The sequence below is a fragment of the Amblyomma maculatum genome, chromosome 7, assembly GCF_055883805.1.
Source record: "Amblyomma maculatum isolate TAMU_Amacu chromosome 7, ASM5588380v1, whole genome shotgun sequence".
Taxonomy (NCBI): domain Eukaryota; kingdom Metazoa; phylum Arthropoda; class Arachnida; order Ixodida; family Ixodidae; genus Amblyomma; species Amblyomma maculatum.
This window is the reverse complement of record NC_139350.1, coordinates 86,764,672-86,779,763: the sequence shown is the minus strand read 5'-3', so window position 1 is coordinate 86,779,763 and position 15,092 is coordinate 86,764,672. Positions and strand designations below refer to the sequence as shown.

General features: G+C 48.3%; 1 pseudogene; it reads left to right on the top strand.

Annotated features, from left to right (window-relative positions):
* Positions 1 to 1,025: 1,025 nt before the first annotated feature.
* On the top strand, positions 1,026 to 2,228 carry LOC146183878 (uncharacterized; annotated as a pseudogene).
* Positions 2,229 to 15,092: the final 12,864 nt, after the last annotated feature.

The following is a 15,092-nucleotide window of genomic DNA, read 5'->3' as shown; positions in this document are numbered from 1 at the left end:
ACGCTGGCGCGTTCGCGGCGAAAGGGCGCGCCGTCAATTCATGCCGCCACCGCGGTGGCCGCAGCGGCGCTGCGGTCAGCACTTCGATGCCTCCTGCGCTCCCCGCTCCCTGCTCATGCGTGCGCACGTGCGGTTGTCGTCTGCTCGTCTCGACGGTGCTCCCACGTGTTTTTCGCTGCGTTTCTTTTGTGAAGGGGTAGTTGTTGGCATGCATGCTTCAGGTCCGTGACCTGGATCAGCAAATGGATCATCGTGCAAAGAAAGCGAGACAAACGCACTGCTTTGCGCCTAACTGTACGTCTGGCTACGTATCGTCAAGGAAGTCGGGTGAGCGTGTCTCCTTGTTTTCTGTGCCAAAGGACCCCGAACGCTTTGAAGCATGGCGACGAGCCGTGCCCCGGGCTGACAAAGCTCTCGACGAGAACTCAGCCCTCTGTGAACTTCACTTTGATGAACAGTATATTGTCCGGCACTTCACGCACGGGATCAACGGAGCAACAGTCAAGATTCCCCGTGGTCGACCCGTGCTTACAAGCGACGCGGTTCCAACGATTTACCCAAATGCTCCGTCGTACCTTTCCAAAAAAGCCCCTCAGAAGAGGCAATCGAAAACGTCGACATGCGGCCTCCCCTCGAAGCTCCAATGTTGCGAAATGGGTGCCTATTCCCAAGGCGTAGAGACCGCAAATGATGAAGGGAGTGTTTCAGATCAGCAAGTTCTTGCATCTGAATTTTGCGTTCAAAGATGCGAGCTACCAAGCGTCTATTGGTCCAGAGCTACATGGAACAGGAGCATGTGGCGCTTTTTTGGCATTTATGGAAGAAAAGGTTGCTTGCAGGACGCGCAGCACCCTACTGAACCGGGTCGTTTCCTCTACTTTGTATCAGATTTTCCACATTTGATAAAATGCGTGAGGAACACTTTTGTTCAGACAGGCGTGAAAATCCCAGAAGGACATGCTACTGTCGATCACATCGATATTGCTCGAAAGTGCGATGAAATGCATGACACTACTCTCAAGGCAATGCCCCACATAAACAAGTCAGTTGTTCGTCCTTCTGGCTTCGAAAAACAAAGAGTGAACTATGCATTTTGGCTCCTTAGTGAGGAGACGCTGAGAGGTCTTTTCCTCTACCGAGATAAAATCGAGACACAGCTGGGCAGCGTTGCGGCGACCGTCAGTTTTATCGAAACGATGAGAAGCTTGATTAAAGCGATGACATCACGGTGCATCTCAGATGCCCTGAGACCTGGAGATCACCACGAAGAAGTCATTCGAAGTTTCTTGTCCTACATGAACTCCTGGGAAGATACAGCTGGATCGAAAGGCTTCCTTAGCAGTAGCACAGCTGAAGTTCTTCGTGTGACTCTGACCAGCACACCACATCTTCTCAAGTATTTGACAACCAAGGTGGGGTTCCGTTATCTCATGACAAGTCGTTTGTGCCAGGACCCCATCGAAAGACTTTTTGGCATCGTTCAACAAATGTCTGGTTGTAACGATCACCCGACTACCAGCCAAGTTTTGATATCTGTGAATACGCTAAGCTTTCAAAACTTAGCAAGATCACCAGCAAAAAGCAATGTCTCTTCGGGACTTATAAGGAGCCTTCTTGATGCTTCTAGCGCAAAAGAGACGAGTTCTCAGAGGAGAATTGACGAGCTTCTGGATATTGGGAACCTTACAGAAGCATATGAAGTCCTCAGTGCTTGTGACCTTGATCACCGGGCGATGTGTGTTCAAGCAAGTGATTCCAGGCTGATTTTTTACGTGGACGGTTATGTCGCGCGGAAAAGCATTGCGACCACAAAGTGTGCTGAGTGCTGCCAGAAGCTTCTGCAGAATAAGGGTGGTAGTCCACCAGTTTAAGCAGCCCTCACGGCAGCTGTTGACAGAGGAGGACTTTTATATACATCTGACCAGCTGAATGCACTAGTGACGTCACTGGAAAAAACATTCACCCACTGCTTCAGTGTGAAGCAAGTAAGAAGCGACAGCCTAATGGACTTGGTACCTTTTCTCCAGCTTACAAAGTTGAATCTTGCAGGCTGCCCAGAACACAAAACAGCACTCACAAACAGAATCATCAAGTTTTATGTGCTCACAAGGCTTCATTTCTATGTGAAATCTCAGAACGCAAAACGGGACGAAACGCGGGAGCGAATGAAGATGTTAAAACTTCGACGAGTGCTCTGAAGTGTGCCTTCTAAGCTTTCCACTTTTTATTTAACGACTTTTATAGTTTCAGTCATAATGTACATGTGCAGTATGTTTCTGTGATACATGATGTTCCTGACGATGGTCTAAGCTATTTTTCAACGAGTCACTTTATTTTTTCTGTTACGTGCAGTAAGTCTATGTGATGCATGATATTCTTACCCTCTAAGCTTTCTATTTTTTAACGATCGAGTCACTTTTATAGTTTCCCATTTGTGCAGTATGACTCCGTGATAAGTTCCTGAACGTAGTGTGTAATAAAAGTCATATTCACATGCTGGTTTGCTTGCGTAGGACTGCTTATTTCTGTGGCGCTCCTTTATTGAGAGTTGCGAGATCGTGTGAGACTCGCAAGGTTACTCTCTATAGTGAGCGCTTTCACGAGCTAAAAGCGTACGCAGACTGATGATCACTGTAGGCTGTAAAGTCTTCACCTCAGTTTCAGACCAATCTGTGCGGGTGCATCCAGCGTGAACGCGAAAAAAAAATCCACCTTTCTGCACGCGCGGCGAACCCGGCGCAGCCAGCCTTTCCTGCGCGCAGCGCGCTCGCCGCATCGCACTACGGACAGCAGCGCCACCTACGCAAGGCATGAAATGGAAGCGCGGCGCTCGCCTCCCGGTCGCGTCACCTACCCCTTCTAGCCACCATACCAGAGATATCGGCGATTAAAAATGACCCTTCCAATTTTCCCCCTCAACTCGTACGCCGAAGGGAGCCATAAAAAAACAAAGAATACAAGCAAGTTCAAAGCTCCGCCCAGACATACGTCACTTCGACGAACTTCCGGTTGCCGCGCGCTCGCTCGCTGGCGTACTCGCGCCAACCAACCCGTCCTTGCTCGCACACGCCTGAGGAGTTCGCCAGTTCGCGCAGCGACGGTTAGTGTAACCGCGAACCCGTGGTTATCCTATGTTACACGGCGGACCAAACCATGGTTGCACCACTAACCGCGGTTACCGCAAACCGAGCTTGACGACCTCGGTTTGCGTCGTTAACCGAGGTTATGACGGCGTCTGTTGACGGAAGCTACTCGTCGGCGCCCGAGTGCGCGAAACGTACGCGCGGGTCTGCTTCACAAAGTTATTCATTTGCCCACTGTATCACGTTTAAAGATCGATGTATAGATTATGGTGCCGCCCGACGTCTTCGATTACGGCCGACAGCGCAGCGACTGCGTACTGAAGCCTTGTCGTGCCTACAGTATCGTTTGAACGGCTTGTTGCTGAGCAGAACGCCAAAAAATACGCGGCCTTAGCTATGAAAGTACACGAGTTTGCAACGCTTGCAGCACTGGATGCCGCGAGCAGGCTGAGGTACGTTACACAATTACCGCGGGGGTGGAACGTGCGAGCGCGGCGAACGCCGGCGCCGTGCGTGACCGTCCCTAGTCGTCGCTAGGCCTATTGTTTCGCTTCGAAGCCGCGGCGGTCGACGCTTTGGAACGTGATCAACGCTGTCGTAAATCGTCTACTTATGAAGCTGCCTTATAGTGATTCCTATCCTGCCATAGTAAAATATTTATAGGATTAACTCTGCCGACGCATTAATCGCAGAGCTAGTACGAGCAGATCGGATCAGCCGAAATGCACCAGCGGCAGCTGGCTTGAGCAGAAACTAGCTTGTATCACGGCTATCGCTCTTACCAGCAATTTGCTGCTGGTCAGCGATCCTCACGAGGGCTTCATACTTGATATTCGGCTCAGTATTCCAGACGCCAACAAATTTTAGCACGCTTTATTTCGGACATCGGTGCTAATGATCCGCCGTGTGGTTCGCGAACAGTATGCGGGAGGAGGGGCCACAGCGGCGATTTTTACGGCGGTCAAGGAGGTGCTGCCATCGTGCGGTGCTTGACCGTGCTGTTGACGCCTCGTCGGACGACACTCCGATACTCCTGAAACCACGTTATATAAATAAGATATTTGTAAATGCAGCTTCGTTCTGCCGATCCCTGCGTCGCTTCGGTTGTTGCACTTAATGGGCAATGGCCACCTAACCGATAAGGGCGGCGAGCTGTAACAGCCCACACAGAGTTCGAGCAGCGCACGAGCAGACGACTTTCGCAGCTACCGGAAGTGTGTTCGTGACGTCATGGTTGCAGTGACCGCAGCGAATGGCAGCTTCTAGCAAGCCTTGCCAGTCAACCGACCCGTGACGTCACGCGATTAGGAAATAGTTCCATGCGACACCGCCAAGCGACATTTCCTCTGCCCGCGAATTTCAAAAAACGCTGTTTTTAAAAATTAATAATAAATCGATGGCTTTGTTCCAAGGAGTTATACTTTGCGTTAAAGCTCAAAAGGATGTGTTCTACACACTGAACACGTTTATCAGTGGTTTCTTGGGGGCCGTTTCCGTGGACCTTTAAGTTGAGTGCTACGTAGGGATCCCTGGAGTGGAAAATGGTAGGTGTGATGTTCAGAGACATGAAGTATGTTAGGTGCGTAGAGGTACAAACTCTGGTTAATGATATTCTGGTCGAAATTGAGATGAGGATGGGCAGGGCATGTGGTGCGAAGAGAGGATAACTGATGGCTACAAAAGGTAACACACTAGATTCCAAGGGAAAGAAAGCGTAGCAGGGGCAGCAGAAAGTTAGGTGGGTAGATGAGATTAAGAAGTTTGTGCGGGTCAAGTGAATGCAGCTAGCATAGGATTGGGTTAAATGTAGAGATATGGGAGAAGCCTTTGTCCTGCTGTGGGCATAGTCTGAATGCATGCAGCTCTATTTATTTTGCTGGTGCTGCATCAGAGTTTTAACTAACTCTAAGGATGCATTTTGTTGCGCGACAAAAATGCGCCTCTCTTCTGCCCGTTCTTGGGATTGTAGTTGAAGCTGCTGTTGTAGACTGGCAATCAGCTCCATTCTGAGGCGACTTTCTTCCTCTCGTTCTCTTCTTTCAGCCAGCCATTCCTGCCTCTTCTGCTCTAATTTCTCCTTTTCAAGTGCAATTCGCTTGTGTTCTAAATCTATTCTTTCTCTTTCAATGCTGCACCCGTTTTGGCGCCAGATTATGTCGTGGTCTAACCTTTTTTGAAAAAACTCAAGGGTGTCATCTGGGTCTTTTCTTTTGCTTGGACCTGGGCTCAACAAAAGAGGAAACAAACAGGTAAGACAGTGCAGAATGCACACATGCAGTAGCAACCAAAATATTTTGCAGCAATCTGAAATATTAATGTGCTTTTGTTGTATTTATGTAAGGTGGAGTATGGATTTTTTGCACATGTCATGTTATTGTTACAAAAAATGCATAGTAATGCATTGATGACAGGCAGCTGGGTAATGATGAGAGGACACACATGTATTCGACACTGCACTTGAGGAGAAAAAGGACTTCATCTTTTTTAACGGTATTTAGGTACTTTCTGCACAGTGAGTACCTTTCATGGCAAGTTTGTAACTTACTTCTTATGGCCATTTCTAGCAGAAGAAAGACATTCAACATGCATTGTTTATAATGGAAATAGAAGTACTGGAGCACTGCTAGAGAAAAAGACAGCTTAAAATAAATATCTGCAATTAAACATGTAAAAAGAAAATGTTCCCAGCATTAAAGAGTCTCAAAATGCCTTTGCAAATTAAGTCGATTGTTCGTGATGTGGGTGCCCTAAACTTAATTTGATTTTAAACTGACCTAAACCTGCAAAAACATTCGGTAGTTACTGTAAAGAAAGCATAACTGGAAGCGTAAATGAGACCTACATTACTTGCAGAGCAAGTTGCATGCAACTGTCTTTTAAACTGTAGTAATGAACTGTCACACTGCTCCTCAAGCTGCACTGAGGCTTCAGTATTTAATGCTTCAGAGTTTGGGACACTATTAGTTCCCACAATAGTGTTCTTCAGTCGTGCGCTGATAAACAACATCGATGCCATCATAGCTGTAAAGCACCTTATTTGATAGGTAGTTTTACATAAAGACTTGCCTCGCTTTCCTTGCTGTGCGGCATCTCTTGTAGGTGTGGCAGCTGTGGGTTGCACATTTCTTGGTGTCCCTGTGGCAGCTTGTGTTATATTCATTGCTGCAGGCATATTGCTATTTGCCTGCCAAGTGCTGCTGGCAAGGCCATTTGATGTGTCTTGGCTGTTGATGCTGTTGCTGGTATGGTCAGCGCTGGTATGGTCAGCAGTGTTGTGCAGGTCAAGGTTTTCTTCTATGTTGTAAATTGTTTCTAGTTCATCTGCCACACTTTGCGAGGTTCCTTGCAGCCCTTAGACATGAAAAAAAAATATAGGCAAAAAATGTGAATGCAATGCAAGAGGCAGCACAGTATGGCATTGCTTATCTGCAATTTTACACATCTGTAATCTGTAATTTACAGACAACAGTCGACTGCAATAAGCTGAGAAACCGCATTCCTGCATAAACATTAACTGCATTTTATTGAGTAATAAATACCGCTATTGTATTATTTATTTTGCTTCTCTGCTATAGCGTGAAACATGCTTTTATTCATATTTTATGCTTTATTCATATTTAATTGTTGAGCTCAGCAGTGCCTTGTGTATTTTGCTTTCAATTTTATAACCAGTGCTAAATGCTTTTTCTGTGTATGCCACTGTTTTGAACCATTCCTGTACCACCCTGCTAAATGCATCATGTGGTGATTGCATTGTCTGTAAATAAATTGTAGTAATCCCGATCGCCATCAGCTCGCGCGCCAACCCGAAGAGGTAGACGAAGTGGAGCCGGAGCCTTGTTGGCACTGCCCTGTTGATTAGAACGCTACCCCCGTCGCTTTGGTTTGCGGACGTTGCTTGCGGTCTTAGTGCTCCTATAAACACCTTACACTTGGTGGAGGTTCGGTCGTCGCCCCAGTCCTCCTCGCAAATTTCACCCTGGAACTTCGGAACCGCACGCTACCGCCTTCGGTCACAACCATGCAGGACGCTCCCAGCCAACCATCGACGCCCATCCCTGCCACTCCTGCCACCATCTTCTGTCCCGGGGCACAACGCCCCCGTGACCCACCTTTCTTCAGTGGTACCGACGACCACGACGTTGACGACTGGCTGGCCTCTTTCGAGCGCGTCAGCACTTACAACCGCTGGGACGATTCCATCAAACTGAGCAACGTCCTCTTCTACCTCACGGACGTGGCGAATCTGTGGTTTAGAAACCACGAAGCCGATCTTCCGACGTGGTCTGTCTTCAAGCAGAACTTCGCGGATGTCTTCGGCCGTCCTGCGGTACGTAAACTCCGCGCCGAACACCGCCTCCATGCACGGCTTCAACGTCCCGAAGAAACGTTTACTAGCTACATTGAGGACGTGGTTGACCTCTGCAAGCGGGTCAATCCGTCCATGCCCGAGCCCGAAAGAGTCACACATGTTCTAAAAGGTCTCACTGATGATGCGTACTATATGATGTCGGCCAGAGACCCTACTTCCGTATCCGACATTATAACACTGTGCCAGAGGTTTGACGAGCTACGAAAGCAACGCGCTTCTACGCGGCGGGCTGCCACACCTGCCGGCATTGCTGGCTTGGCACTGGCTACGCCGTCTGCGGAACAGTCTCAATTTATGCAGAATATCAAAGACTTCATCCGCGAAGAAGTTGCACGCCAGCTGTCCCTCCTCCACCCAGTTCAGCCGACCGTCTGCACTTCGCAATTAGCGCCGGCCAACGCGCCATCCATCTCGCCGGCTATCCGCCAAGTTATCGAGGAGAAAGTCGCCGAAGCGCTGCCTTCTAGTGTTCCCATCGCTCCTGTGCAAGCACCACTCACTTACGCTCAAGTAACCGCTGGAACGCGCGGTCCGCTTCCAACATCGTCGTACCAGAACGACCCTACATTTTATGCTCCACCTCGTTTCATGGCCCCCTCAGTCTCAGATCCCTCGACCGCGACGCCGCATTACGAACCCATGGCGAACCGCCGACAATCGCCCAATTTGCTATGCTTGCAGGCTCCCGGGTCACGTCGCTCGCCTTTGTCGTCAGCGCCCGCTTCATCCTGAGAACACAGTCCGTCAGTACCACTACGATCCCGAGCCGCCCTTGAGCAACATCTCTTCTGGATCGTCTCCACCTCGGGCTCAGTACTCGACACGCCGTTCGCCTTCGCCTTGCCGACGTTCCATTTCGCCAATGGTCCGGCGACAGGGCCCTACGCAAGGGGAAAACTAAATGCCGCAGTTCCGGAGGCAAGAACTGCGCGTTTGACGAACTCGTTAAGTCCTCCGCCTTCTCCCGCCAACGTCATTGAAGTGTTCGTAGAAGGTTTTCCCGTTCTTGCGCTGGTGGATACAGGTGCTGCCGTTTCCGCCCTAGCAAAAAAGACCAATAGGGTGCGTTATTGGTTTTATAAGAATCGGTATTGGTTCTGTAGGTATGCTATGTGTTTTATCTGCATTTCTATGAGACTTATTCAGAAACTCATAAATCTTATAGACTGGTACATATTTGTCCTATAGGCAATAGTATTGGTTTCATAGGTTTATCGGTGGGCTGTATAAGAAAAGTATCAGACCAGTGCAGAAGCCCATACATCTTATAGGCTGATACATGCTTGTCTTGTAGACTACTACATATTGGTTCATGTGTCTGATACATCAGTATGCCTTTGTTTATGGGTCTTGCATGCAGGATCAGTACGTTGGAGATTTTAGGTCTTTGTCATTGTTTCCTTTTCCATCTCGGACACATCCCCAAAACTCACGCATTCATCCCGTTTATTGAGTGTTGCCGTAACGTACAATATTAGCCGCAATAACAATTGAGAACGCTGCGCGCGGTCTCAACAAACTACGTACGGTTGGAGCCGCAAGACGCGCGACGCTGTTGCTACTGGATCACTGAATGGAGATGGGAAAGCACGCGGATATAGCACGGTTCTGTCGGGGCCCAGCTCAGTCACAATCACCTACATGTGCAGAGCAGGACGGTGAAATGGATTGAGAGGCGCGCGTCCAAGCAACTGCAACACTGCAACCGCCGCCGAAGCGAGAGGAGACGTCGACATCGAGCACGCGACGAGTACGACTCGAGCTGCCGACGCGGTAGCGCGATGCCGGCGGCGTTTCGCAGCGGAGAGGTAGGTTTCCTTTCTCTAACTCCCACTCCCGCGCAAGCGTTCCCGTGCTGGCCTCTCTCATCCTCCTTTCCACCTCTCCTCTGGGCGCGCATGCGCAGCTCCGTAGAGGCATTGGCGCTGGCGCGATCGCTGATCGGGCGGCAGTTCGGTCGGTGCCCTGTGTTTACAAGTTTTCGCCGATTTTCGGGGTGCTTCTCGAGGATATCAACTTTCCAGCGCACGTTCAGCTTTTGATCAGGTGCGTGTGCATCACTTGCAACTTCGGGCTGACGTTTATACTTTGTCAGTGTATGATGTGGCTTTGCGTTGCAGAATGCCGTTGCCTGCACGCCAACAAAGGAATTTGAATCGCGCGGTGTGATATAACCCAGCGTCGAGTTTTAAAGTTGTCGGCACGATTTCTTGAAAGTATTGATGAAACTTTTTAGCGTTAATCTGTTTTCGAATATCGTGCGTACTGTGTTTAAGTGGCAGAACCTGTGGTGAGGCGCAAGGCGGAATGTTGGTTCAGCAGCTACCTCGGCGTTCAGTAATGGCGGCGCCTCTCCTAACTGACGCGCGCAATCGCGGTTGCCGGTATATGTGTGGACCGATTTTTTGAAGTCATGGTGGTGTCGCGTTCTTGAAATCACTTATTTTTCAAGCTGTAACGCAATTTTTTATTTCTTTCAGGTGCCTTAGCATTCGAGAGACTACATCATCGGGCCGAAATCCGCAATCTTGGAATCGAGGGCTACCTGGATGCAGTCAATGTTTGGATTATGTGCCAGTATGCGTTGCCGCTGTCATTGTGGATTAAAATGTGTATACATGCACCTGCTGCCTAACTCATCCCTAGAAAATGGAACATAGCTGCCCTCTCCTTACAGGTGTCCGGAGAGGTAAAACACCCGCAGCTACTCGATGAGACCAATATTCCATAGGGCCTACAAAACCAATAGGAAGCCTACTGGTTTTGTAGGTCTATCAGATTATTGACAGCTATGGGTGTACTAGCATTACAGACCTATCAGTTTATCAGATGCCATAGGACCGATAAAACCATAGCCTATACGACCAGTAAACAATTGACCTATAAAACCAATACTCCAGTAGACCTGTAAAACCAATCGGCTAGGATACCCATAAGACCAATACTCTGGCGGACCTATAAAACCAATATCAATAATCTGATAGGCTATTAGTTTTCTATCGGATTTTTTTGCTAGGGCGTAATTAGTGATGCCCTTCGCCGCAAAATTCGCAAGGTCACGACGCCGCTTTCTGCCTTTTCGCTTCGTACGGCCAGTTCAGAGCGCATCACCCCTGTGGCAGCGTACACGGTACGAGTTTGCATCAAAGACATTACGTATCTCGTCGAGATGGTGGTGCTTTACGACTGCTCCCACGACATCATCCTCGGCTACGACTTTCTGTCAACTCACAGTGCTGTGATTGATTGTGCCCGTGCTGAAGTTGAGCTTTCCCCTCTGTGTAATGTTTCCCTGTGTGACCCGCCTGTGCGCCCTGCTAAACTCCTTGTAGCTGCAGACACCGACATTCCTCCCTTTTTTTCTGTTCTCGTTCCCCTTATTTCGACATCTGCCCTCCCTAGTCCTGTTCTCTTTACGCACAAACTCGCCTCCGCCCACCATAACCGCCTCCTTCTTCCTTTCGCCGTTCTAACAATTTCTGATGGCAGCTGTGTCATCTATGCTTCCAACCCTTTTCCCTGCCCAACGGCTGTTCTTTGCGGGGAGTGCCTCGGCTACATTGAAGAGCTGGACCCTGATCGCACTTACATGTTCTCCGAACCTGAAGTTTTTCCTCAAGTCGCTGCCCTGACGTCTTGTGCTGCTACGAGTGATGAGCTTCCTGTCGACGCCCTTCATCGAGCTATCGCGACCGACCTTACGTCCGCCCAACGGGACCAAATAGTCGCCCTCCTTCAGCGCTTCAGTGCATCTTTTGACGTGTCCCAGCCTTCCTTGGGCCGCGCCTTGACCGTTTCTCATGCAATCGACACTGGTCCTTATGCTCCCCTGCGGCAGCGACCATATCGCGTGTCGCCCACTGAGCGCCGCGTCATTCGTGACAATGTCGCCGATATGCTTCAACGGGGCATCATACGACCATCTCATAGCCCTTGGGCCTCCCCCGTAGTGTTGGTGACGAAGAAAGCTGGCACTATCCGCTTCTGTGTGGACTACCGGCATCTGAATAAGATAACCCGCAAAGATGTTTACCCACTACCACGAATTGACGACGCGCTAGATTGTTTGCAAGGAGCGGAGTTCTTTTCGTCGCTAGATTTGCGCTCTGGCTATTGGCAAGTACCGATGGCTTCCGCTGACCACCCGAAAACAGCCTTCATCACTCCCGATGGATTGTATGAATTCAATGTGATGCCGTTCGGACTGTGCAACGCCCCCGCCACCTTCGAGAGAATGATGGATAGCATTCTCAGTGGGCTCAAATGGGAAACGTGTCTTTGTTATCTAGATGACATTGTCGTTTTCTCTAAAGATTTCCCTTCCCACCTTCTGCGCCTTCAGCGTGTCCTTATGTGCCTTACTGAAGCCGGCCTACAGCTCAACTTGAAGAAATGTCACTTTGCCGCTACCAAGCTCACAATACTTGGTCATGTCATATCCAAGGATGGCGTTCTACCGGATCCTACCAAACTTCGTGCCGTCGCAGACTTCCCCAAGCCCACAACCTTGAAAGAACTTCGAAGTTTTATCGGTCTATGTTCGTATTTCCGCCGTTTTATCCGAAACTTCGCCAGTATCATCGCCCCTTTAAGCAACTTCTCGCCGGAGGCCCGAACCTCTCCTCTTGGTCACCAGACTGTGATGCTGCGTTCAGTACACTACGCCGTCTACTGGTCTCTCCCCCTATACTCCGCCATTTTGACCCTGCCTGCTCGACCGAAATACACACTGATGCAAGCGGCATAGGTCTGGGCGCTGTTCTTGCTCAACGGAAACCTGGATATTCCGAGTATGTCGTCGCGTACGCTAGTCGTACCCTCACGAAAGCGGAATCGAACTATTCTCCCAGACGGCCATAGACGTCCGACGGTCGACCGACGGACGTCCGTTTTCGGACCTTCGGACATCCGACGGAAGTCCGGTTATGTTCGATATACGTACAGCGGACGTCCGTCGGACTATCGTTCGTGGATCCGGATCGCGTCCCACGGACGTCCGACGGGCAGCCGGAGGCGGACATTCGGACATTTCCCGGAACATGCTTGCAGGGCCCGCTATTGGTGTAAAAACTTGCCAATAACATTCGTGTAAAGCTCAGCAAGCATGTGCCATGGAAATTTCAGTCACATACTAGTGCTCAATGCCTTTGTCGTGAGAGTAAAGCAGACAATAGAATATGCAACAGGTTCAAGTTTCCTGTTGTCTGCTTTACTTTCACCCACAAAGCACTGAACAGTAGTGTGCAATTAAAACTTACATCAAAGAGGCACATATGCTAGCTGAGCTTTACACAAATGAACCATTCCTGAAAACATGCTAAGTGTATAGGCATACCAGCATGCGAGGTTGTAAAAAAAAGCTTTTTTTTTTGTTTTATTGCAAAAACTGCATGCATAAATAGTCTACACTAAAAAAATATCGATGTTAAGGAATGACATGGTAAAATGCAGGCCAACTGGAGTATTAAGAATCTACTTGAATAATTTTTTTTAATTATCCTTGGCCGTGACAGCTCTTCCCTTGGGGAGGTGGTGGAGGAAAAGGTATTTATTGAAACCTAATATTTCGGAATTAGCGAGGAGATGATAGAGTTCTCTGTGGGCGGCTTCTGCAGGCCGGGATTCCAGGAGCAGTTACTATCCTGTGCATTTGCTCGATCAGCTGTTGCTGGTCTTTCAGGCCTAAGATGGAAAGAGCAGGCTGGGCTCCTCCTGCAATAGAAGAAAAAATTAAATTCAAGTTATCTGTGCTGAACTTTGATTACACATCTCCAAGGGCAACTGCCAGTTTCTCTCAATTGCTTTTTCCAGATGGCACTGTACGCATGCATCTCCATTCAGAACTGTCACATACTATATAGAAAGGTCATATAACTGCAGCAAAACCCATGCAGAATAACAAAAGATACAAACGTAGTTTGACCAGAACCTGGCATTCAGTAATTTAATGTTTTATGTAGTCTTTTTGAACATGCCACTCTGACCAAACATGGCATGTTATGCTTGCTGCTGTGCGCCCTCAGCAATGCCCAAGACATGGAGTGCACATGCAGAGAAACTAAGCATAAAGGATGCTGTATATGAACATAAAGCACAGCCAGAGCATTGCAGTATTACACAGGTACGCATTGGCGGCAGAAACCTGCATTTTGAGCAGTTTAACAGGCAGATTTCTAAAGTCATTGTTCCTGCTCTGAAAAGAAGTGATCAATAATAACATCATTTAAAATTGTTACCTTTTTGTTCTGTAAACTGCACATTTCGCTGGTTTCCATGTACCCTCTACCGAAGACATTCCCTGGGCGTGTCGGGGGTATATCGACATCAACATCTAGGCTACAAGCGTCTAGAAAGTGTCTCCTTAGAGCAGCTGCGACGAAGTAACTTATCTGATAACATGCAAGCTGCTGCAGCAGAATAAAGATAGACATTTGACATGTGGCTAAAGCCCAATGTGGAAGCACAGCCCGACGCAGTGATTACGCAGTGTTCATGCTTCTACAAGAGTTAAAAGTAAAGTTATTTGTTTACCCACAGCGCTATATGTGACATTCCAATAGCAAGTTACACAAAACACAAAAAGCTGACAACCACAAGCTCCTGATGTATTACCGGCAGCATGCAACATGGATGTTAGTTACTGAAATATGGTTGCATAATTCTGGCAACCAGCTGTGCATGTATGTCATGGATTTTTCAACTACGCACAACAAATTACAAAAAAATAATGGTATTTATAAATGCAGCCAGCTGTTCACAAGAAACACTAGCTTTTTATGGGGAAGGTAGTGGGCGCCAAAGAAACTGCCCCTGTAAAGGCGCCTAATTTGCCCCTATGTAATATTGGGGACAAGTGTGTGGACTACACAAATTGCAATCAAAGCACATAACTTTCACATCGACCAGGAAACTCGGACCATACTTGTCGATGTGAAAGTTGAACGTTAGTTCTTTCATGTGTGCAAGAGAAATAAGATCACAATTCGTTTACATCGCGATTCTAGTCCAAAATCTAGACATACTGTCCAGAGACTTTCGCCCCTGCAGTATAAGCCACCACTTGGGTAAGAGATTAGTAAAAGAAGTGTATAAAAGACATTAGTGCTGTTGGACAGCTATAGCTATAAAAATGGTATTGACATTGGAGTACTGCCTTAAGGCGGAGCCTAGGGCATTACAAAAGCAAGAGTTAGTGCCCGCTGGTCCTCACTTGAACGAACAAAAAGAAGGGGGGGGGGGGGGGAAGAAATCTACCTCAACTACATGTTTTGAGTGACACCAAGCCGCAGTTAGTATTAAAGATATTACACAGTTTGTGGAAGATTTGGGAGCGCTTTGCTGCTTTCTTACAGGATTGGACAAAAGAGCTCACCATCTTCAGAAAGGCACGTTATATAGAAATGAAAATAGTGAATTTACTGCATCTGGCCACAACAACTTGCACACGGAGAGGAAGATGAACTGAAAATTTTATACATGAATGTACATATTTACAACAGGTGAAACAATGACCATGATCTATGCTGAAGAGGAAAGAGATCAAAATCTAGCTCAGAACGAGTTCTCCAGGCCGCGGGGCCGTTTCATTAACTTCGGGACTCCGCCCACATTTCTCATCCCCAATGACAACAAACTCA